Raw genomic sequence first — 23,771 nt, forward strand, 5'->3', positions numbered from 1 at the left:
TTTAGGTAGTCATTGAATGGCATGAAATGTTACTTAAAACTAACTGATTGAAAAACAGCAGTGTATGCATGTAAATTCAATGCAGTGACAGGAGCTTTAAGAAGAAAGAGACCTGCATGATGTATTTTTTACAGACAAGCACTGCATTGTGGTATACCTAGAGGCAGACTAAACAATCATAATTACTTCAAGATGCCAGACCCCATGTGGTCATACTCAGACATTACATATAAAAATACTTAAAAACCTGTAAATAGTCTCAGAGTAATGTTAAAATGTAGGAAACACCAAACCATGATTTGAGTCTGTGGGTGCAGATCTCCTTTAAATAAAAAAAGTAGAGTTTCCATAGCATATATTTGTAGAAGAAAGTCTGGGAAACCAGACTTTTTTCCATTGCTTTATGCTCAATTTACTGTGGGCAAACTGCTTGGGCTGACCAATAAGCATGCTTGTTTTTGAATTTTAATGGCCAGTCATTGTATAATGTGGGATATCTGGTTAGATGGTCCAGGTATTATGATCCACAAATTGGATTAATTTATAATTAGTATCTCACTCCCCTTGGGTTTGTTTAAAGATTAAAGGAAGATAGGATTGCTGGAGGTGAGGAGCTGTTAAGGTGGGGATATTATGTTTGTTGTGGGTTTGCCACTTAGCACCAAAATGTTAGTAGTATCTTAGAGATACATTGGAAAGAATATATGGATGTAAAACCCTCCATGGCTGGAAGTTTTGGGTATTAGGGATAAGTAATGAATGAGTAGTTCATAAAATTGTTGTTGATGAGACAATGGAAAAATAAAAAGTTGTGGATGGTGGACATATTCACATATTTACATAGACAGGATACTATAAGGGTTTAAAACTAATGGGTCAATTTATTAATTACAGAAGAAATGGGAAAATATATCTGCATTTTAGCTATAGATTTTGAAGGGAATTAGGGATATTAGAGTAAATCAAGAAGTTGAGGAAGTAAATGATATTTACATTAGTAAGCAGATTGCATTGCTAAACCATGTATACAGTCTAAATAGTTCTTTTAGTTATGAGGGGGAGGGTTGAGGTGGGGGGGATTTTGATATGTTAAGTTTTGGGAAAATACTGCATCCTGTAGCTATAGTACCATAGCTTACCCAGGACTTGATACTAGGAAAGATTTCCTGTTTTTTAAACATTTGTGGAGGCAGTGGGAAGAGAGAACACTGTGGAAAATCTGGCTTCACAACTTAAAGAGATTGTTTCCAACAAGTTACCAAAGGTCTTTGAGCCCCATTGTTAGAGGGAAGACTTCTGCAAACCTTTAGTTGTGCAGACTATAAAGGGTCATAAACAACTCAGAATAACAATCAAAGACCCTGGGAAAACCAAGATATTGATAACTGGGCAAGGGTAGGAGAACCCCTATCCATTATAGTCACTGAGGAGCAATCTGTAGAACAAAAATAATATGAAAAATGGCTGGAAACTCCAGAAGTATAGGTTCACTACCAAAGTAAACAGAAAATAATGTGACTAATAAAAAGTCCCAGGGATAGTAGGAAAGAAGGAAGCACTCCAGAAAGAAAAAAGGACTCCAGCATAGAGGGTAGAAAGGAAGATCCCACAGACCATTGGTGAGAACTAGCCTTTCTGGGGGAGGGTGGGATACTGACATCCTGGTAACTGAGTTGGAAGGAGAGGAGGCAGTGGCTACTACTTCAAAGGAGACCTGAAGAGAAGAGGATCCCAATCTGACCAATCTCCCAGTAGGGCGACTGAGGTTTAGGAAGGCACAAAGGCAGGAAGAAACTCTGAACCACAGAGAGAATACATCATGGTTGGTAAAAGCAGTCTCCACTGCTGAGATCTCTATGCCTTACCCTTTTTTTGAACTATAGAATGAATGTTGTATGGGGTAGCAAAAGAAGGGGGAGGCCCTATGCCACTATTAGTTCCAAAGCTATTCCAGAACTTAGCAATGATATAGCTGGAGCACAGGTACTTGTTAGGTGACTATTGGAATAGGGACAAACGGAAGATATGGGTTTGGTGATGTTCACTTCACTGGATGTCATGAAAGAAATTGAAAAGTGTTATTCTGTCAATGATGTCTGAAAGCCCCAAACCTAGACTTTAAGACCTCTCTTAAATCAGTTTCTATAATCAAAATATTCCTTCTGAAAGAGTTGCTATGGGCATTGTTGGTCCTCAGTGATGAACTTCAGTGGGTTCCAATATATATTAATAGTTTTAGCTTATGCTACAAAATTCCCAGAAGCAATTCCTCTTAGAAAGGCTAACTTGGGAGCCACAGAGAACTCAGCTGTGGAGACTGCTTTTACCAACCTTGATGTATTCTCTCTGTGGTTTAGTAAAGCAGCTAGGAACCTCCATTTTATAACCCCTATGCTGATGCTTTTATAGAATATTAAAAGAACTTTAAAATTAATGCTAAGGAAAGTCATAGAGAAAGATGGAAAGGGCTGTAATCAACTCCTACCATTCTTAATGCTTGCTATTAAAAAGGTACTCCAGAATACTACATGGTTTATCCCCTTCTTCCTCTTAGATGGTAGACAGTGTAGGGGCTACTGGATGTAGCCAAAGAGACACGCAATGAGGAAAAAGCATTTTTATGAGTGTTTTAGACTGTAATACTAATATGCAAACCTGAGTAAAGGTGATATTGCTAGTTGTGCAGGAAATCTGGGGAAGCCACAAGCCAATCAGTGTGGTGTGTATAAAAGGAATGGCCATAACCATGAATTCTAGGTAGGGAAGTAAGTTCTAGTTTTGGTCTCTTCAACAGAAATGAGTTCCTGGCCAACTGGCCTAGGAACCTACAAAGTAAGTTGGACAAAGAATGAGGTAAAACTACAAAGTTAGACTAGTGAAGAACAGGCATACTGAGCAGGTTCACCATGTAAATGGCTTAAAACATTGGAGGGATATGCAAGTATCTACTGTGAATGTAAGAACAGAGATTAGGGACTGTGAGGAAATGGCAGGGATAGTAACTATATCTAAGGTAACAGTAGACGGTACTCTTTTTAACCCACAACATCAGTGCAGGAATCCATCCTTAGAAACAGTGAGATTTGTTTCAGAGATTCCTTGAAGAACTATTATAAGACCATTTCTTTTTTTCTTTAAATAAGAAACATCATTATTAAATTATCACTTTTAACAGAGGCAATCATACATTTATATAAATGCAAACAAACTATATTGACATAATTTTAGTTGTAAACATTATACATCACTTATAATCTACCCAGTTATTGTCATGTAGACATTGCATAGCTCATTCAAATCCTGCCTTCTTTTAAACCTCATTCCTCCCCTGTATATATAGTTCCCACAGTTCCCATTTTTTCTATGTCATTTGCTCCTGCCCTTTTCTAAAGATCCCAGTTCTAGGTGTTTTATCTCTGTTACTATATTCACTAGTTCTTGTTACTGTTGGTTTAGACTTTGATTTCCATTTTCTAGTAAGTGTTTTTTGGCAGCCACCATAATTAGACTCAGCAAGGCCTTATTTTGTCTAGGCAATTACGATTCTGTAACATAGCTCAGAAAAATCATTTTCCACGATACATCAATTTGGTCAGCCAGTATCTCTCATGAAGTAGTCTGCAGATAATCTTTAACGTTTGTTAACTTATTACATTCCCAGAAAAATATGTTCCCATTACCTCTTTCTTTCCCATCACACCTCCATTTGCTGTCTACATGAGGAAAAATTCTTTGGAGTATACTTGGAGTATAACAATACATATGTAAGCAAAAATCCTAAATCTTCTTGATTTTGTTGTTTATTTGGGAGACATACACATATACCCCACTGTTTCTTTGTCATTTGCTTATCCAATCTCTCTTTCCAATCCTTTCTAACCTCTTTTGATTGATTCTTATAGTTATCATGCAATATTTTATACGCCCTACTAATTATTCCTTTTTTAACAGCAGCTTCTGTTCTACATTCTACTAAAAACTCTACTAGTGCTGGTCTTTCATTTAGGACTCCTCTGTTTCTTTCTCTTTTCCTATACTCTGATATCAATTCTTGATAGGGAATGCAATCTCTGGCCTGTAGTCCAAATAAACTTTTGGCCTCTTCCCATTCTATTACCTTTTCCTCTCTAATAATTTGCTCCCAATGCATTGGTTCTTTTGGCAGTTTTCTCCAATAAATTCCATACCCCTCTTGCCTATTGTCTGAATCCCTAATTGCAGTCATCCCTACCAGCAGAATCTCCTTTCTTCATTCCCATGTTGGTTTAGTTCTTTGAATACTTTCTGATACTTTGTTAATATAATATTCTGCAGGATAATTGGCATTCTCCTTAAAGGTCTGCCTCCAAAATCCCAGTATCTCCTTGTTTCTTGAGCTTCCCCCCATGTCATCATCATCCCTTTCCACTTTGAATTAAAGGTTTCTGCTTGTGCTGTGTATAGAAGCCTTAACCATGTAGCTCTGAAATACCCCTTCAAATCAGGTAATCCCAGTCTGCCTTGTTCTGTTGGAAGAATCAGCTTATCCCACTTGACTCTTGCCATTTTCCCCTCCCTAAAGTCCTTCAGCTCTTTATTAATTGCTATCTACAACTTCTCCTTTGGTTGATAAAAATGTGCCTTTTCTGTGTATAAGACTAAAGGGACTAAAAACATTTTTACTTCTTGTATCTTATTATCCATAACCATATAACAAAGCTTCCAGTTTCTCAGTTTTTATATTATCTTTTGTTTAGTTTTTTCCCATATATCCTTAGCTGTCACACCAGAATAATTTTTAATTCATACTAAGTACTTCATTTTATCATGTCACCATAAATATGGATATTGCTGAACCAGTTTGTGTGTGCGTACATAATTTATAGCTATTGCCTTTCTTTTAGCTTCATTAATTCTGTATCCCAAAAAGATGTGAAACTGTTTCATAATGTTCCAAAACAGTGAAATGTCTTTTTATAGTTTTATCAGGTATAAAATAATATCATCTGCAAATAGATCCAGCTTTTCTTATCTACTACACCAATTATATCCTTGAATTTCTGAGTTCCTTGATTTCTTAACTAATGGTTCTAAATATAATGCAAATAAAGGGGAAAGAGGAAACCCCTGTCTGGTTCCTCTGCTCAAGCACAGATTATCAGAAAGGAACCCGCCCACTTTAATTTTTGACTCTGATCCCTTATATATCCTCCTAATCAACCATAAAATTTTGTCAGGGAATGCAAGTACTTTCATTGCACTGCTCATAAAGTCCCAGCTCACTCTGTCAAATCCTCTCTCTCCATCAAGACCCACCAACAACACTGCTATTTTCTTGCATTCTACTTCTCTCTTGATCATCAGTGTTCTGTTAATATTGTCAAATGTTTGCCTCACCTCCACAAAACAACATTGATCCATATCAATCAATTTTGGTATCACTTTTACTATTCTTTTAGCCATTGTAGACATAAACACCGAATAATCATGATTTAGTATCAAAATGGGCCTGCATGAAGCTGGATCTGATGGGTCTTTACCCTCTTTAGATATTGCAGCTACCACCGCTTTCTTCTAGGATATTGGTACTTCTCCTCCTCTTAAAATACTGTTAAGCAAAGCCTTCCAAGCCTTTATCAATTTTTCCCTCCTAGCTTCCAAACTTTTCCTGTGGAGTGGTTATACACCACTATTTTTTACTTCATCTCCTCCTATCCTGTTAGCAATTGAGCCTCCTCTACCTATAACCTTGGCACATTTAATTCTTCCATGAATATTTCCATTTATATCTTTTCTTGATTTCCATACTTCTCTGCTTTATACAGACTTTCACAGAATTTCTGAAATATTTCTAATAGCTCTACATGATATCTTGTTATCTTCCTTGTTATAGTCTCCCTAAGGTTGGCAACAGCCCTTTCTACTTTCTGTTGCCTGAGTCGTTATGCAAAACATTTTTGTGCTTTAGAGTTATCAAAAACAGTTGATTAACAGCAATCTTCCTAAACTCATGCATATTATTGAGGTAATCCCTTATTTTCCATTTAGCATTCTATAGTTGCTCCTCTTCTTGTTCTGTGAGATTCCTCATATTCTGCAATACTTTAACATTTGTCACTCACTATAAATAATTCTTGTTACTTCTTAACCATATCTCCCTTTCTTTTATTTCTACCTATTTTTGAACTTCACTTTAAACTTATCCCACTCCCTATATTTTCAGAAGAAATTTCTGTCTTCTCTAATAGCTCCTTGATAATTTCCACTATCCATTCCTTAAATTCCTCTCTTTTCAATAGATAGGTGGGAAAGCATCAGTGTCTCATTTTTGTTTCTTTACCCTGTGTTTTTATTTTAGTTATTATTGGTGCATGATATGAAATAGTTATTGGGTGTGTATCAAGACTTTTAATTAAATGTATATGGTTCTGTGAAATGTAAATTCTCTCTAGCCAAGCCCAGTTTTTGTATCTTGGGGAATAATACATAAATTCACCACTACTTCCTAGTACTGAATTCACATCTTCCATTCCAAATATTTTCATAAATTTCTACAAAAATCTACCCCCTTTAGTTATACTTTCCCTTCTGGGCCCCCACACATCTTCATCGCTGCAAATCAAATTCCAGTCCCTATCTATAAGTAATATTCCTTGCTGAAAGCTGATTATTTCTCCCAGAATTTTCTTAAACTCCATTATATCAGTTTTAGGTGAAATATAAATACATGCCAGTGCAATCCTCCTCCCTTGCCAGTAGCCCCTCAGTACTACATCTATACAATTGTTATATTTTCATCCTCTTCCACCACTACTGGAGCTCCTCTTGCAACTAATATAAGTGTTCCCCTTTTCCTTTGACTCAGGTATTCTGCTGAATATCCATCCTGAAAACCTTTCTTTATCAAATTCACATGTTCAGTCCTTTCCAAGTGTGTCTCCTTTAGTATAGCTATTTGCACTCTCCATTTTTAGTATAGTTCACTACTCTTTCTTTTTTGTATTTATCTGTGAGACCATTGACATTTAAAGACATCACAGAAAGCATCATTGTGCTAAAAGTTATTTTATGTGTAGCAGCTTTTATGTGTAACAGCTTTTTTGTTAAGTGTCTAGTTCCAGCCTTTGTGTTACATGCATGCACTGTTCGGCAAGTTAATTTTTTATACAGTTGTTTTTTGTCATCTCCATTTGAGCCTATGTCACATCTTACAAAACATTTTGTTTTATTGAAAGCCCTCAAACACAAAAACAAACACACCCCTATACCCCCTTATAACCCATTAATTTAACACTAACACACAAAACTATCTACATCTTCAAATATTGAAGTTTTACCCTCCTAATAGGAGCAAGTGTCCCAAACTGACAGCCAGACTCAGAGACTTGGGTTAACCTAAAAGAAAGGTTTATCTATGCTAAGTACAGCTTGTGCTTATACTAACTGCTGTCTGGGTTTGTCTTATCTTTATAGCTCTCCCATCTGGGAGAACACTTGAATCCTTTTAGAAAACATTACCTCCTAGCATTTTCTCTTTAGCAGATTGTCTCCATGGAAACATGAGGACCAGACAGAATTTCTGTTAAGCATATCTTTATTTGCTAGAAAAAAAGCTTTATAATATCTGGTGTTCTTTTTCATTTACTTGCTTTCTCTTAAAACATGTTACTAGATCAAGCTAAGAGCCTTAATCTGATCATTCCCCTATGCAAGAATGAGGAAAAAGTACATCAGTTTTTCTTTTGTTATGTTCTTTTGACCAGACATTTCTTCTATTTTTACATTGCAGTGCCTAAATTTCTTAAAACTGAACAAGGAAAAAGAGGGAACAATGGAGAAAGAAAAAAATTACATTAGCATTCCCATACACTTAAAAATAACAGAGAAAACTTTACTTTGTAGCATGCAAAAAAATCATGCACTATAAAAATATTACTATTGAGAAAAAAAGATTTGTTTTACTTACAGTTAACTTTCTCCCTCCTCTTCCCCTCTCCTACGTATATTTCTGAACATCATCTTTAAATTCTCCTACAAGTTTAACAAAGTCAAAAAAGTCCAATATTTCCAGATTTTCTTCTTCTGCCATGTTTCACAAATATAATTATTGCATTTGTCAATTTCCAAGTTACTGGTTTTATTTTTGTTCATCTCCATCTCCCAAATCCTGTCTCTGCTTCATTTCCAATATACTCTCAATTCTTCAAGTCAACTATTGTGCTTTTTGTCTTTCTCTCAAGCATTTCCTATTGAAACATTGAAAAATGCTTCACCGGCATAGTGTCTCTCTCTCTCTCTCTCTCTGTGGTCTTTATTAGTAGAAGAATAAGAAGCAGAATCTCCTTTTGTTTCACAGCTCACTTTTTGTTGGACAAACTGTTGTATTTCCTCCTTAGCATGTACTGCATCAAAAAATGATTTTGTCCCTACAGGGAAGAAGATGGCTAAGTATAGCAATTTGAATCTAATGCCTGCTTCTTGACATTCTCTAAGTAGTGGAATAAATGTATTCCTCTTCTGTCTAGTGTACAGTGAGTAATTATTATCCCCAAACACTCAGCTGTCTCAAACTTTTAGCATGCTGTCCTTCTGCCATAGTTTTATCAGAATTAACTTCTTCTGTTGTTAACATTTCATCTTTACTGTTAAAGGTCTAAGATGCTTTTTCATAGTCAGGTTTGGAGCATACACATGATGTTTCCTTTCAATTAACAACTCCTGCTGTAGAATACCCGTCCAGTTGCTTATTTGTGCTTTCATAAAATTAATACAGTCTGTTCCTTCCAGCTTCTCTGGTACAGCAGAATATCTGAGTTTTTCCCTATGTGCTCTATATCCTCTAATTCTATTATTTTTTTGGAACATTTCTTTTTGAACAGTCTCATATTCAGTCAGCCTTTTCTTCATTTTGACCTCTTATTTTTGCAGTTTTATCACCTTATCTGAATATCTGTTTGAAGCTTATTCTATTTTTTTCCAGCCTTTTGTTATTTGAGTTGATATACTCTGTGACAAAGGGAGATACTGCCAGCACAGCAATCTGGAATTTTGTAAATAATTATATTTCATTTGTGAATATCAACATGATTATTTAAGAGGCTTGAGCTACGAATGTATTAGAACTGTATATCATGTGTATATCAAAGTGCTGGGACAGAAGTGTGTGTTAAAAAGGTTTTTGCAAAGTGCTTGAAATGTATCCACAATGTACCCCACTGAAAAAAAAAACAGAAATGTACATGCACTATTGTAACTCTTTAAATGTATATTTTAACAGTGAAAACTGGAATACAGAAGGTTAACTTCAGAAAAATTGCTGAAATTAAATTACTTTATGGCTATGCAATAAAAGATTATCTTTCAGTTTCAATGCAACAAGGAGACACCATATCTGTACTAGGGTGTTGTCTGTATTTTCTTGGAAGTGTTTTATTGTTTTATGACTTCCACCATCTGCCTAAAGATCTGAGGTATATGTATTTGCACAGGTAGATGCTAAATGCTGCCAGCTGCCATCAATAGTTGTTTTTGGACCTGGGAACTAGGAGTCAGATGATGAGAGATAATGTCATTCTGCAAGCTAGCCCAGCAGTAATATTTGTGATATTAATATGAGATGTCTCTAAGAGAGAAACAGCATTCTGTGTTTTGACTTTGACTTGACAATAACCAAATAAGATCCATTAACCACATCTGCCTTGCTCTGTAAGTAAGTTAACTAGGGCATAGTAATTCTCTTAGATTCACTCTGGAATATAGTGAGGCATATTTTATATGTTTTCCTTTATTTATTTGAGACTGTCCTGCAATGTTGTTTTACATATTTCATGTAATTTTGAACTCTGATGTCACTGTAAAAATATATTTAGTATTGTCTTGTTCTTTTATTATTTATTATAAAATATATTTAAACCTTTCATTGTGGCTGATTTGTCTACATATATTTAAGTTCTGAGAGTACTTGCATATTTATTTGGTGACACTGTGGGATTCTCCTAATAGCCTTGCTCTTGGTCAAACTACCATTTGTATTAATATTAACATTATACAGTAAGATTGTATACTCTTTGCTAAGGGCCTTAAAGTAGGTGATAAGGAGCTGGCTGGTGGCAGTGATAACTACCTTATAGTCTGGGAAAAAGGGAGCATAGCTAGTAAACCTGTGCCAGCCTTTCCCAGGTGTGTGTGTGTGTGTGTGTGTGTGCGCGTGTGTGTGTGTGTGTGTGTGTGTGTGTGTGTGTGTGTGTGTGTGTGTGTGTGTGTGTGTGTGTGTGTGTGTGTGTGTGTGTGTGTAAATCAAACCTCAAAGAGTGTGTGTCAGCTACTTGGGCAGGGACACTAAGTACTGGGTGGACAGAGAGGGTGCTAGCGGTCTTGGCTTGGCCACTCGGCTGAGATTTTAACTCTATAGTTGTGCCAGTGGGGAGTCTTATTGGGGATCTGGAGAAAGAGGGAGAAACCAGCCCTGGACTCACTGTGGTCTCTGTGTGCTCTTAAGGGAAATTGCACTTGATGCAGAAAGCTGTATCTGGTAATACTGTGGGTGTACCTTGTCATCCTCCCAATTTATGTCCCCCACTGTTACCAGTGGTGAGGACTGAGGCTGCTTGATTACTGGTCCACTGTTGGGGTGTCACATTTATTGGTTTGCAGTGGTGGGATATCTACATACTGGAATTCACTGGTGTCGATGTTGGACTCCTGTAGCCTGTAAACAGTGGTCACTAAAGAAAGTGTTTGTACTCTCAAGCAGCCACACAGTGAACATTCAGAGTGTCATATCACAATAGTTTTATTTATTTTCTGTTAGCTTAGTTAGTCAGGGAGAGCAGGCAAAGATGTCAGCAGAGGAGTATGGCAAGCTGACAAGGAGCCAGTTAGCTGAGATGTGCCAAGACAAAGGATTGGTGCATGCCAACCTGACTGAAGCAGAAAAGATTGCAGCCATAATCACAGCTGCATCATGGACCAGCAACAGGGAAGTCAACCAGACTAACCTTGGGGATGTACAACTCTCAGAAAATGGACAGTTTAACTTTGCCTCACAGGACTTAAAAATCCATCTAGAGTTAAACAGACTTGAACTGGAGGCCAAACAGTTAGAATTAGAATCAGCAGAGAGAATGTGGCGTTTAGAAGCTGAGGAAAAGGAAAAACAGAAACAAATATAATTAGAATCAGCAGAGAGACTGAGACATCTGGAAGCTGAGGAAAATGAGAGGCAGAGGCAACATGAAAAGGAGATGCTGACTCTTTGCCAGGGTCATGGAGGTAATGGGGAAGGGAATAACTGAACCCAAGAAGCAACAAATGTCAGTAAATTTCTTTCACAATTTACAGAGGGTGATAAATTTGATAGTTTTATTCAGATGTTTGAAAGGGTATGTAAACTGTATAATGTTAACCAAGGGCTCTGGGTATGGTTTCTGAGCCCTTACTCCATGCTAAAGCTATAACTGCTGCTTCTAAATTGTCTAATACTGATTGCTTAAATTATAATACTGTTAAAATTGTTTATTAGAGTGTTTTAAGTTAATACCTGAAGCTTATAGAAATAAGTTTTGTGAGCATAGATGCAAGGCAGATGACAGTTTGTGTGAATATATTACTGAACTAAGCACTTACTTTCATAGATGGGTGAATGGGTGTCAGGTCACTACTTTTGAAGGGCTGGCAGACCTTTTGGCGAGGGAACCATCCCTTAGCACTTTGCCTGAGGACATGAGAATCTGGTTAACAAATAGGGAATGTAATGCTGCAGATGAGATGGGTAAAAAAGGAGACCTATATCTAGCAAGCAGGACATCGCTGCAGAGGAAAGGGATACCCACAGCTACTCATGGGTCTAAGGGAACCCATGGTGGGCAGCCTAAACCACCCCAGAGTCTGCCAGTAACAGGAGAAACCACTAGTTCAGGTACATGCCCAGGATCAATGGTTAAATGTTTTAAATGCAACCAGGGGGGCCATGTAGAATATAGATGTCCATGGAGGCAAGGTGCCAAACAAAAGGTGGGAGAGCCAGCCAGTGGAAATGACAGTATGCCAGCAGTAAGTTGCCCGGAGACAGCAAGGGTACCAACCTACCACAAGAGGTTATATCCTATTTTAGTATATAGGAAACAGGCCACTGCTAAGAGAGAAAAGCCTCTGACCTAACCATTGTGAAGCCTGTAATGGTTAAAGAGGAGCACTACTTGCTTGGGCAGTCTTCTCCAGTCAGAGCTTTAGGAGGGACCCCATTCTAAATATCTTTGGCTATGAGTCATCTTGACTGGGAGGGTGGAAATGGAAGCAAGAAAGTAGGTGTGTTTTAGGATATCCCTGCAGATGTCATGATAGGGAATGATTTTGATAATGCAGTACCTTGTCTGCATGCAGTTACACACAGTCAGGCTTGGAGACAAGCATGTGGGTCTGGTAGCCTGGGCGGGACCCAGACAGACTTCACACGTGAAGCCAGGACTGGTGAGGTGGCTACTTTAGAGAAGGAGCTAACCTGTAGCAGTGAGACTGAAGGTGAGCCACAGCTGATGGTGGGTACTGATGTTCCTTTGGACAGAGTGACTGCAAGGGCAGAGGTGAGCAGTACCGAGGCTGACAGTGAGGCACTGCTGTCAGAGGATACTAGATTTCTTGTGGAAGGGCAGCTGGGAAGAATTACAAAGAGAGAGTTGAGACAGGTTAATCTCTCAGACCCTACATTACAGGGCTTGAGGGAGGTAGCCAGAGAGGTGCCTGATTCTCAAGGAAAAGGGGAGTCTGTATACCGGGACAAAGGGTTACTGTATAAAGAGTGGACCCCTGAGGGAGGGTAAGAGAATACAGCAGTTGGTAGTGCCCAGAGCCTACCATCTAGCACTTCTAGCCATAGCCCATGATATTCCCTTTGCAGGTCATATGAGCATAAAGCATACAAAGATACATATTATGTAGAAGTTTTATTGGCCTGAGATTTCCAGGGATATAACAGAGTACTGCAGGACTTGTGAACAGTGCCAAAAGGTAGGTAAGGCAGGAGACAAGGTAAAAGCTCCTTTGATGCCTTTGCCTGTGATAGAGGAGCCATTTGAGAGGGTAGCTATGGGTATTGTGGGGCCTCTGAGTACCCCAAGTTCTACAAGGAATAAATATATCCTAGTGGTAGTAGATTATGCTAACAGATACTCTGAGGTGGTGGCTCTGTCCTCCATTGAGGCAGACATGATGGCAAATGCTTTGTTAGAGATTTTCAGCAGGGTAGGTTTCCCCAAATGAAATATTGACTGACACAGGTGCCAATTTCATGTCAGACCTGCTGGCTTGTCTGCGAGAGTGCTGTGGAGTGAAGCATCTAAAGACCACCCCCTACCATTCCCAGACTAATGGTCTGGTGGAGAGGTTAAACTCTACACTAAACACCATGCTACCTGCATTTGCAGACCAGTTCAAGAGGGAGTGGGACAAATATTTGCCACATCTGTTGTTTGCTTACAGAGAGGTGATCCAAGAATCCACAGGTTTTTCACCTTTTGAGTTGCTGTTTGGGCATAGGGTGAGGGGACCTCTAGATTTTATTTGAGATGAGTGGGAGGGTGAGTGTGATTCCCACAAGGAGTCTGTTGTGGCATATGTCCTAAACCTTAGGATGAGGTTCAAGGAACTCATGGGCTTGGCCCAGGAGAACCTGGCAGAAGCCCGACAGCAGAAAAAGGTCTGGTATGTCAGGAATGCTTGCACTAGAGAGTATGCTGTAGGGCAGCAGGTTATGGTTCTCATTCCTGTCAGGCACAACAAGCTGCAGGCAGCTTGGGAGGGACCCTTTAAAGTGCTAAGGAAGGTCAGTGATGTTAACTACATGGTAGAACTGCTAGGCAGGAGGCAGGGGCACAAATTGTACCATGTTAACATGATGAAACCTTGCCATGATAGAGAGGCATTTGTGTTGAGTATTTGCAGTGGATGGCAAGAGGAGTCTGAGGGGGATCTGGTGAGTGATCTCAGTGAGGCTTGGACTGACACCTCAGTGGAAAGGGTAGCAATGTCCCAACAGCTATCCCCTAATCAGGTTTGAGAAATCTGAGCAGAGTTACAGGAGTTTGGGAACAAGTTCACTGGGAAACCAGGGTGCACCCACCTGGTGCAGCACTATGTGGAGTCAGGACCCCAAAGGCCTATTAAGCTAGCCTCTTATAGGGTGCCTGAGATAGTTAAACAGACTCGGAGGGAGGAGATGCAGGAAATGTTGGATCTAGGGGTAATCCAGGAGTCTAGCAGTCCTTGGGCCTCCCCACTGGTGCTGGTACCAAAGAAGGATGGCAGCACCAGGTTTTGTGTGGACTACAGGAAATTAAATAGTCACACAGAGTCAGATGCTTACCCCATGCCTAGGACAGATGAAGCCCTAGAGCAGCTGGGTGGGGCTAAGTAAGTTACCACTATTGATCTTGCCAAGGGCTACTGTCAGGTAACCTTGACTCCCAATGCTAAAGAGAGGTCAGCCTTTCTGACTCCTTTCAGCTTGTATGAATTCAAAAGATTTCCTCTGGGATGAAAAATGCCCCAGCGACTTTCCAGAGGCTGGTAGATTGTATCCTAGCAGGAGCAGGAGATTTTGCCCTTGCTTACCTGGATGATATTATCATCTACAGCCATTCCTGGCAAAAGCAGCTTCAGCATGTCAGCGAGGTGCTGGGCAGACTACAGAGGGCGGGTTTGACCATTAAGCGTCAAGTGTGTATGGCAGAGGTCTCCTACCTGGGACATAGAGTGGAGAGTGATACGATCATATCAGAACCTGCCAAAGTGGAAGCCATTCTAGCATGGCCTGCCTCTGTTACCAAAAAGCAGATAAGGGCATTCATAGGAACAGCAGGGTACTACAGAAAGTTTGTCCCCAATTATAGTACCATAGCTGGTCTCCTCACAAACCTGACAAGGAAAAACAGGCCAGATAGGGTAGTGTGGACCCCAACATGTGAGCAGTTATTCCAGAAGCTTAAAGGAGCTTTGGAAGGACCGCCTGTGTTACCCAGTTCAGACTACATCAAATAATTTGTTGTGCAGGTGGATGCTTCAAACCATGGGTGGGGACTGTACTCAACCAGGTTTCCTCAGAGGGAAAAGAGTGCCCAGTGGCATATCTCAGCCATAGGCTCCAAACCAGAGAGAAACGCAATGCATCTGTAGAAAAGGAGTGCCTAGCCATAATGTGGACACTGCAGAAACTTCAGCCTTATCTGTATGGAAGGAAATTCACTATAATTACAGATCACAATCCCTTACCATGGATACATCAAGCTAGCCAACAAAATGCCAAGTTACTAAGGTGGAGCCTAGGGTTGCAGGCATATAATATGACAGTACCGCAGTGGGGTTAGCAATGCCAATGAAAATGGGCTCTCAAGACAGGGTATGGGGTAGTGTATTTCCAGATAGACTCATTCCTCTCAAGCAATGTTTCTCAAGGGTCACTTGAAAACCTAGCTTGAGTTTTTGAGGGGGGGAAGAAGTGTGACAAAAGAAGATACTGCCAGCACAGCTATCTGGAATTTTGTAAATAATTATATGCCATTTGTGAATATCAACATGATCATATAAGATGCTTGTGTTACAATGTGTTAGAACTGTATGTCATGTGTATATCAAACTGCTTGTACAGAAGTGTGTGTTGAAAAGGTTTTTGCAAAGTGCTTGAAATATATCCACAGTGTACCCGACTGGAAAAGAGCAGAATGTGCATGCACTATTGTAACTGTTTAAATGTATATTTTAACAGTGGCTCTCAAGACAGGGTATGGGGTAGAGTATTTCCAGATAGACTCATCCCTCTCAAGCAATGTTTCTCAAGGGTCACTTGAAAAACTAGCTTGAGTCTTTTGGGGGGTGGGGAGTGTGACAAAGGAAGATACTGCCAGCACAGCTATCTAGAATTTTGTAAATAATTATATGCCATTTGTGAATATCAACATGATCATATAAGATGCTTGTGTTGCAATGTGTTAGAACTGTATGTCATGTGTATATCAAACTGCTTGTACAGGAGTGTGTGTTGAAAAGGTTTTTGCAAAGTGCTTGAAATGTATCCACAGTGTACCCGATTGGAAAAGAGCAGAATGTGCATGCACTATTGTAACTGTTTAAATGTATATTTTAACAGTGGAAACTGGAATAGAGGAGGTTAATGTCAGAAAAATAGACAAAATTAAATTACTTTATGGCTACACAATAAAAGATTATATCATTCAGTTTCAATGCAGCAAGGATACACCATGTCTGTACTAGGGAGTTTTTTGTATTGTCCTGGAAGTGTTTTATTATTTTATGACTTCCACTATCTGCCTAAAGATCTGAGGTCTATGCATTTTCACAGGTAGATGCTGAGTGCTACCAGCTGCCATCAGTTGTTGTTTTGGGGCCTGGGGATCTAGGAGTCAGATGACAAGAGATAATGTCATTCTGCAAGCTAGCCCAGCGGTAATATTTGAGATTTTAAGTTGAGAGGTCTCTGATAGAGACACAGCATTCTGTGTTCTGCCTTTTACATGCCAACAACTAAAGAAGATTAATTCACCACATCAGCCTTGCTCTGTAAGTAAGTTAACTAGGGTATAATAATTCTCTTAGATTCAGTCAGGAATATAGTGAGGCATAGTTTAGATGTTTTTCTTTATTTATTTGAGACTGTCCTCAATGTTGTTTTAAATGTTTCCTGTGATTTTGAACTCTGATGTCACTGTAAATATATGTTTAGTATTGTCTTGTTATTTTATTATTTATTATTAAATATATTCAAACCTTTCATTGTGGTTGATCTGTCTAGAGATATTTAAGTTCTGAGAGCACTTACATATTTATTTGGTGACACTGTGGGCCACTCCTAATAGCCTTGCTGTTGGTTAAACCATAACTGCATCTGGTAATACTGTGTGTGTACCTGTCATCCTCCCAATGTACATCCCCCACTGTTACCAGTGGTGAAGATTGAGGCTCCTTGATTACTGGTCCAGTTGTAGGGCGTGACATTCTTCATTAGTGTTTTATTTATTTTAATCAGATCTGTATGCAGTTACCTTATACTTCCCTCTAGGTTACTGGAAGTCATGTCTGGAGTTTGCACTGCTTTTTGCTGAAAAGCTGCAGCACATTTCCCAGTCAATGTTTTTTCCTCACATTTTGTAGCTGATTTTCTTCCAGGTCCTCTATATTTCTTTTTCCTTGGCCTCCATGCAGTGCACGTACTAGCCAGTAACTGAAATTTACTCAGAAATATAAGTGCAGTGCCTTTCTCTGCTGAGTTTCTGTTTTCAAACTGGGAGAGCCAGAATTAAACTGTTACTCAGTATGCAGCCATCTTGTAAGTCCTTATAAGCCCATTTTTTGGCAAAAACTGAAACTGAAGCCTTAAAGTGTGTATGAAACCAAGACACAGGCAGTCAGAGAGGAAATACAGATAATGAAAAAATTGGGGATAGTTGAAGATTTGAATGGTGAATGGAGCAACCCAATCAACCTTTTCCCAACATTACTTTTTCTGATACCGTAAACATGTTAGCAGTTATCACAAATACAGATAAATTTAGTTTATGCATCTGAAGTGTGTTTCAGCAAACCATGCTTGATTGTACCCAACCCATTGCACTGGATCAAAAGATAGACCCATGGTGATATAGACATCAAACTCTCAACTGCTCTCATTCGGGGAACAAATAATATCCTTAATTATTATAACCTATGCCAAGCTTGCACAACATAAGGGCAAGATAAAATCTTTATTGCAGACAACCCAGTCAATGAATCACATACAATTAATCAGGTTTCCCTGAAACCAGCATCTAGTACGAAAATAGAAAATATGCAGGAATATTGTTTATATACTTAAAGTCTGTTTCATTTAAACACACTTGACTGCACCTGATATATCAAACTTCATCAAACGATGGCCAGGAAGTAGTATGTGTGGGTTGTGGAAATAAAATTGAATTGAATAACATTTTTTTTAGTACTGGGAAAAGATTAGTTTTAACAATATGGATAGAAGAAAGGAAGAGACACTGAGGATTTGTTTTAACTATGGGAATTATGGGAACAAGTGTTTTGTTTTATTTCGAAGCTAGAAGGGCATTAATGCCCATGCTTAAAATATTTGCATGTATGTATATATGTATGTATGTAACTAAGCAGATAGGAACAAAGTATCACTGAAGGTGTTAAAACAAATCTAAATATATGTTTATGATGTGATTTCTCTACTTATTCTGCAAGAGACATATCCCTTTTAATATTATCTTTGCTTATTTGTCTGTAGTGAGCCCAAGTGATTGATACATACTGAAAGTGATATTTAACTCTATTTTTTGCTAATATCAGTATGAAGATTTTATAATCAGTATTTATTAAAAGTCTAGGTCTATATGAAGCACACTAAATGTTGTATTCTTTAGCCTTATGTATGACTAATACCCATGATATTTTCCATGAACTGGGACTTACTCCCTTAGCAAAGAAATAATTACATATTGCTTATAATACATGCAGATTCTTAAACAGTAACTTACAGTTTTGTGAAGGTACACCAAGTGGTATTGGTGCATTATTAATCTTAAGCTGATTGGTTTGATTTTGAATATTTTTATTTACTATTGGCTGATATAGAATTACCTTACAAATCTGAGAAACAGCGTTAATAATGAAACTGCTAAGAAAAGTGGTTAAGAGTATAAATTAATTGGGTCAACCAAACCTGATTCTGCGGATATACCTAACCTGCTATTGAAGCTAACACAAAGAATAGAAGCTTTGAACGAACGTTTTACTGCCTTAGAGAGCGTCCATTCTTTACGCTCTTCAGCTCATTCGGATATTTCAGTTAACCGAGCTGGCGTTAGCAGAGCGCTTGCTGACACATCAGATCTTATTCCGGCAGCGCAACCGTTGAAAACGGCAGCACCCTCATCAAATCCATTAGGGACTGAGACTAGTAATTTGCAGCCAAATACACAAAATGTTTTGAATGAACAAGGGAATGCACTTATTGGCGTGGCATCGATATCCGAATGGATACGGAACACAGGTGACTTTATGCAGTTTTCCAAACCGTTTAATGATGGCTCGTCGGTGCAGAACAATGCTGTATTTAATAACTGTGCAGTATCTGTGTCTGATAAATTAAAATTACTGGACACTAAAACTTTTAAATTGAGGAAAATGCAGCTTGAAGTTGCTTACTTCAAGCAATGTTTAAATGAGGGTGTTGTCCCTAAAGGTTTAAGGAGTGGTTTTGTACCATCAAACTTGATTAATAGCAAAGGTTTTTTACCTGATTTAAAAGTCTTGTTTCAGTCACAAGGTTTACAACTGATAGAATTACTTGTGAAGCACTACTCTATGTGTATTGACAATTTAACTAAAGAAGTTTGTTTACTGGATGAGGAAATTAAGGCTGATGGGGCTTTTTTACAATTTAAATTTGACCATGCTCGTATTTTTTCGAGCATTGACACATATATGGTCAAATTGAAAACAAATAAATCAAAGAAATTACACAGGGACAGGTTAGCTTATTCTAATGACAGGGCTTTCCCCAACTTGTGCACTACTGTTCGGGCTCCAAGGAGAAAAGACTCATTGGAAGCCACTGATGTTGATGACACAGTGGATTTAAGCAATAATGGGGGACATACTACTAATAATGGTGGCAACCCTCCTTTGAGGAGAAGTAATAGAAATAGAAACAGGCAGGAAAAGAATGGTGGTTACAATGACACACCTACCCCTAGCCATGGTGGTGTTCCCAACAGTGATCAAAACGTAGATAAAGTTTTTTTAGGGAACAGGAACAACCAAAGGCGTCAGAGGAGGAACACGAATTGGAACCACTGAATGCCAACCATTTCCATGTTAATAAAAGTACACCTATTATTATTTCAAATAAAAAAAGGGGATTTTACGATCTATAACTTTTCCTCTCTTTCTTTGGAACCGAAACTTGTGGAGCTTTTGGCCTTGGGGAATACGTTTGTACCGTCTAGAAAGTGCGATGTTGCTAGGGTGTTGTTGGATTTGAAATGTTATGTGAGAAAACTTAATTTAAAATTACTATTCAATGATACAACTAGGCCTTCTATGGCTAAACTTAAGCTCCCTAGTGTGTTTAATCCACCTCTGCATGTGGCGCTTAAAATGTTTGAGTGTGCATGTGAATTGGATATAAGACATTTGGTTAAATCTACCACTACCATGCCTAACCAGTTTAACATCTCTAAAGACCAGCTGACAGCTCTTAATAATTTGCGTGCTTCAGCGGTCAGAATAATCAAGCCAGATAAGGGTGGCGGTTTAGCCATCTTTGAGCAAACAGAGTATGTGGAGAGAATGCATAGGGTATTGGATTCTACAGCCTATGAAATTTCCTCTGTTAATGAAATGAATGTATGTGCCAATAGAATAAGAGGGTATTTTAGGGACCTGTTTATATCTGGTAGAATAGACATAGACACCTTTAAATATATTGACATACTGTATCCTAAAACACCTGCCATGTTTGGGATACCCAAGGTTCATAAGAACCTTGGAGACCCACCAATGAGAGCTCTCATTGATGGCAGGTCATCTATGTCTTACCCATGCTCCAAATACATTGACTCACTGCTTGCCAAGTATGTGAAGCTCATCCCTAGTATTTGCAAGGACTCCTAGTCTTTCTTATCCAACTTGAATGTTTTGATGTTAGGTGAAACCACTAACTTCTTAACCATTGACGTGGTGGATTTGTATACATCCATTCCACACCAGGAAGCTTTGGAATGGATCGAGCTTCTCTTACTAGAGCTTGGGGCCCCCAAGAGTGACATTGATAATGTCACTGAATTATTAGATATCATTTTGTCTTCTAACTATTTTATGTTTGAAAGAGACATTTTCATACAGAAACAAGGGGTGGCCATGGGCTCTCCGTGCGGGGCTGCAGTTGCCAATTTATTTATGGCCTATTGGGAAAGGCAGTTCGTCTTTAACAATATTGAGTGGAAAGATAAACTGGCGTTTTATACACGCTTTTTAGACGATACCTTTATCCTATTTAAAGGTGATTCTATTTTGGCACATTCATTTGTTGAATTTTTAAATTCAACGACACCCTTTCTGAAATTCACTTATCATTTCGACACAAAAGAGATTAACTATTTGGACGTTAAGCTATTAAGGGATGATATAACTGGTTCCTGTAAATCAGTTATTTTTAGAAAGGATACTTATGTAAATTCCTTTCTTCACTACACCAGCTCTCACCCCTTTAAACATAAAAAAGCTATTGTGAAAGGTCAGCTTGTGAGGGCAGTGAGAATGTGTAGTGATTTGAATGACTTTTTACTAGAAAGTGAATTCTTAAAAGAACTTTTTATTAATCGCGACTACCCTCAACGTTTAGTGGATGACCTATTAGAAGAAGTGATTGTAAAAAGAAACCGTGGCTTTTATAAACCGCTTTTTTCTATGTCATCTCCAACTAATATTGATTCCCCTCAAAATTTAACTATTGTAGCAGATTCTTCCCCCTTGAATGGCCCTGCTTTAACAACAGATGTACTACCTAATGATTACTTTTGTAACTTCATTACGACATTTAGCTTGAATTCTAATGCTATTGTAGACATTTTGAACAAGAACTGGTATTTTGTATCCTCAAATGTTTCAGTGTCTAAAAAATTGGGTGAGAAGCCTACTATCGTGTTCAGGAGGGGGAGAAATATGAAAGACTTGTTACAATGTAACCCACTAGCCCCCGTATGTAATAGAATAAAGGGGTCTTTTGCTTGTGGTTTATGTAACTTCTGCTCCTATATAAAAACAGGTAGTTCATTTTGTATATCGGGTACAAAATACCACATTAATCATCGAATTAATTGTGACACTAAGTCTATCATTTATGTCGCTTTTTGTACATGCTGTCCCGGCTTTTATGTCGGTAAGACAGATAGAAGATTTAAAGAGCGGATTTACCAGCACTGTTATGCCATCAGGAATAAGAAGAGTGAAAACGCTCTGGCTAAGCATATAGCATCTTACCCAGGGCATGCATTTGTATTTATGGGCATTGATCATTTACCAACGCCTTTAAGAGGGGGTCCTACTTCAATATTATTGGAAACCAGAGAGTTACTATGGCAGCTGACTTTAGACGCTTTTAATTTTCCAGGTCTAAATGACAGCTGTAATATAGCTTCTTTTTTGAAGTTAAAATCTTATATGAGGTAAATAACAGAAACTCTTTGGGAATTAAGAGTAGTAGTTCAGTTCCTTTTAATGTAGAAGTTTTATTTGTGATTTATAAATCAGCTAAATGTTGTTTGACTGTTAAAAGCAAGCTTTTGCTTGTTAATGTATTATGTACCATATTTCTAGGGCTTACATACGGTTTTTAACTGTTTGGAAAAGTTTTTTAACTTATCAACTATTCTTATTACTTAGTATGTGTTTTTACAGCCGTAAGAGCTGTGAATGCACAAATATTTAGTTGATTTGTACTAGAGTAGTCTTACATATATACATATCTACAACAAAAGGAGGAAGCTACTACAAGATAGAGCAAAATCCTTAAAAGGTAAGACACCCCTGATCACTATAAGTAAAAAACTAAGAGCTCTCATAAAATCATCCAAAGCAAATTTCGAGAGAAAAATAGCTAAAGACTCAAAAGACAATCATAAGGCCTTCTTTAGCTATGTTAGAAACCTAGGAGGAAACTCCCAGATATGCTCAGAACTAGTTCAAAATGATGTGAAGATTACTGATCCTACAGACATTGCCAACATACTGGCTGACAGGTTCAGTGCAAACTTCTCCCCTCCCCAAAAGGAGAGATATCTATACCAAGCGATTGCAGCCCCCAAACATCTCCAACGCCCAAGTGAGAACTGCTCTCTCCAAAGCAAAAACACAGCTTCCATGCGACCTGATGGTGTCCCCGGCTGTGTGCTCCACGAACTCAATGAGGAATTAAACCCACAGCTAGGACAGCTGTTTAATCATAGTCTTACCTCTGGATACGCACTCCAGGAGTGGCGCACTGCAACTGTGGTCCCACTTCACAAAGGCGGTGCCTCCACCGACCCTGGAAATTACCGCCCATTAGCTTGACAAGCCTTATCTGCAAAGCCATGGAGAGGATCATAATGGACCTCATAAATAAAGACATAGGGAATTTGCAGACTTTGGATCCATCCCAGTTTGGCTTTGTCAAAGGCAGATCATGCCTTCTAAACTTGGTTGACTTTTTCAAACAGTCACCAAAGCCATTGATGAGGGAAAGGCAGTCCATACAGCCTACCTCGATCTGGCGAAGGCCTTTGATACAATACCCCACTCGGGTATCATTGAAAAACTCATCAGCTTAAATGTTAACCCATACATCACAAGATGGGTTGCAAACTGGCTGAGTGACAGAACCCACAGGGTCAGAGTTGCTGGCGCCATGTCAGACTCAAAGCCTGTCACAAGTGGTGTACCACAGGGCTCAGTCCTGGGCCCACTCTTGTTTGGCATCTACTTTTCCAAGTACAAGCAAACACAGGAGGGTTATGGCTGACAAAGTTTGCAGATGACTGCAAACTGGGCCATAGTAGAAAACACATCTGACACAGATATCCTTCAGAAGGGTCTCACAGAAACGGATAACTGGTGCCAGAGCCATGGCCTAAAGTTAAATGCCAAAAATGCATAGTCATACCCTTCGGGAAAAACAAGGTTACCCCTAGCTACCAAATAGGTGGCAATCCACTGAGTACAGAAGAAGTTATCAGGGACCTGGGGACCCA

This window comes from Protopterus annectens, chromosome 2.part0 (assembly GCF_019279795.1).
Source record: "Protopterus annectens isolate FY-2018-M chromosome 2.part0, PAN1.0, whole genome shotgun sequence".
Lineage (NCBI taxonomy): Eukaryota > Metazoa > Chordata > Ceratodontiformes > Protopteridae > Protopterus > Protopterus annectens.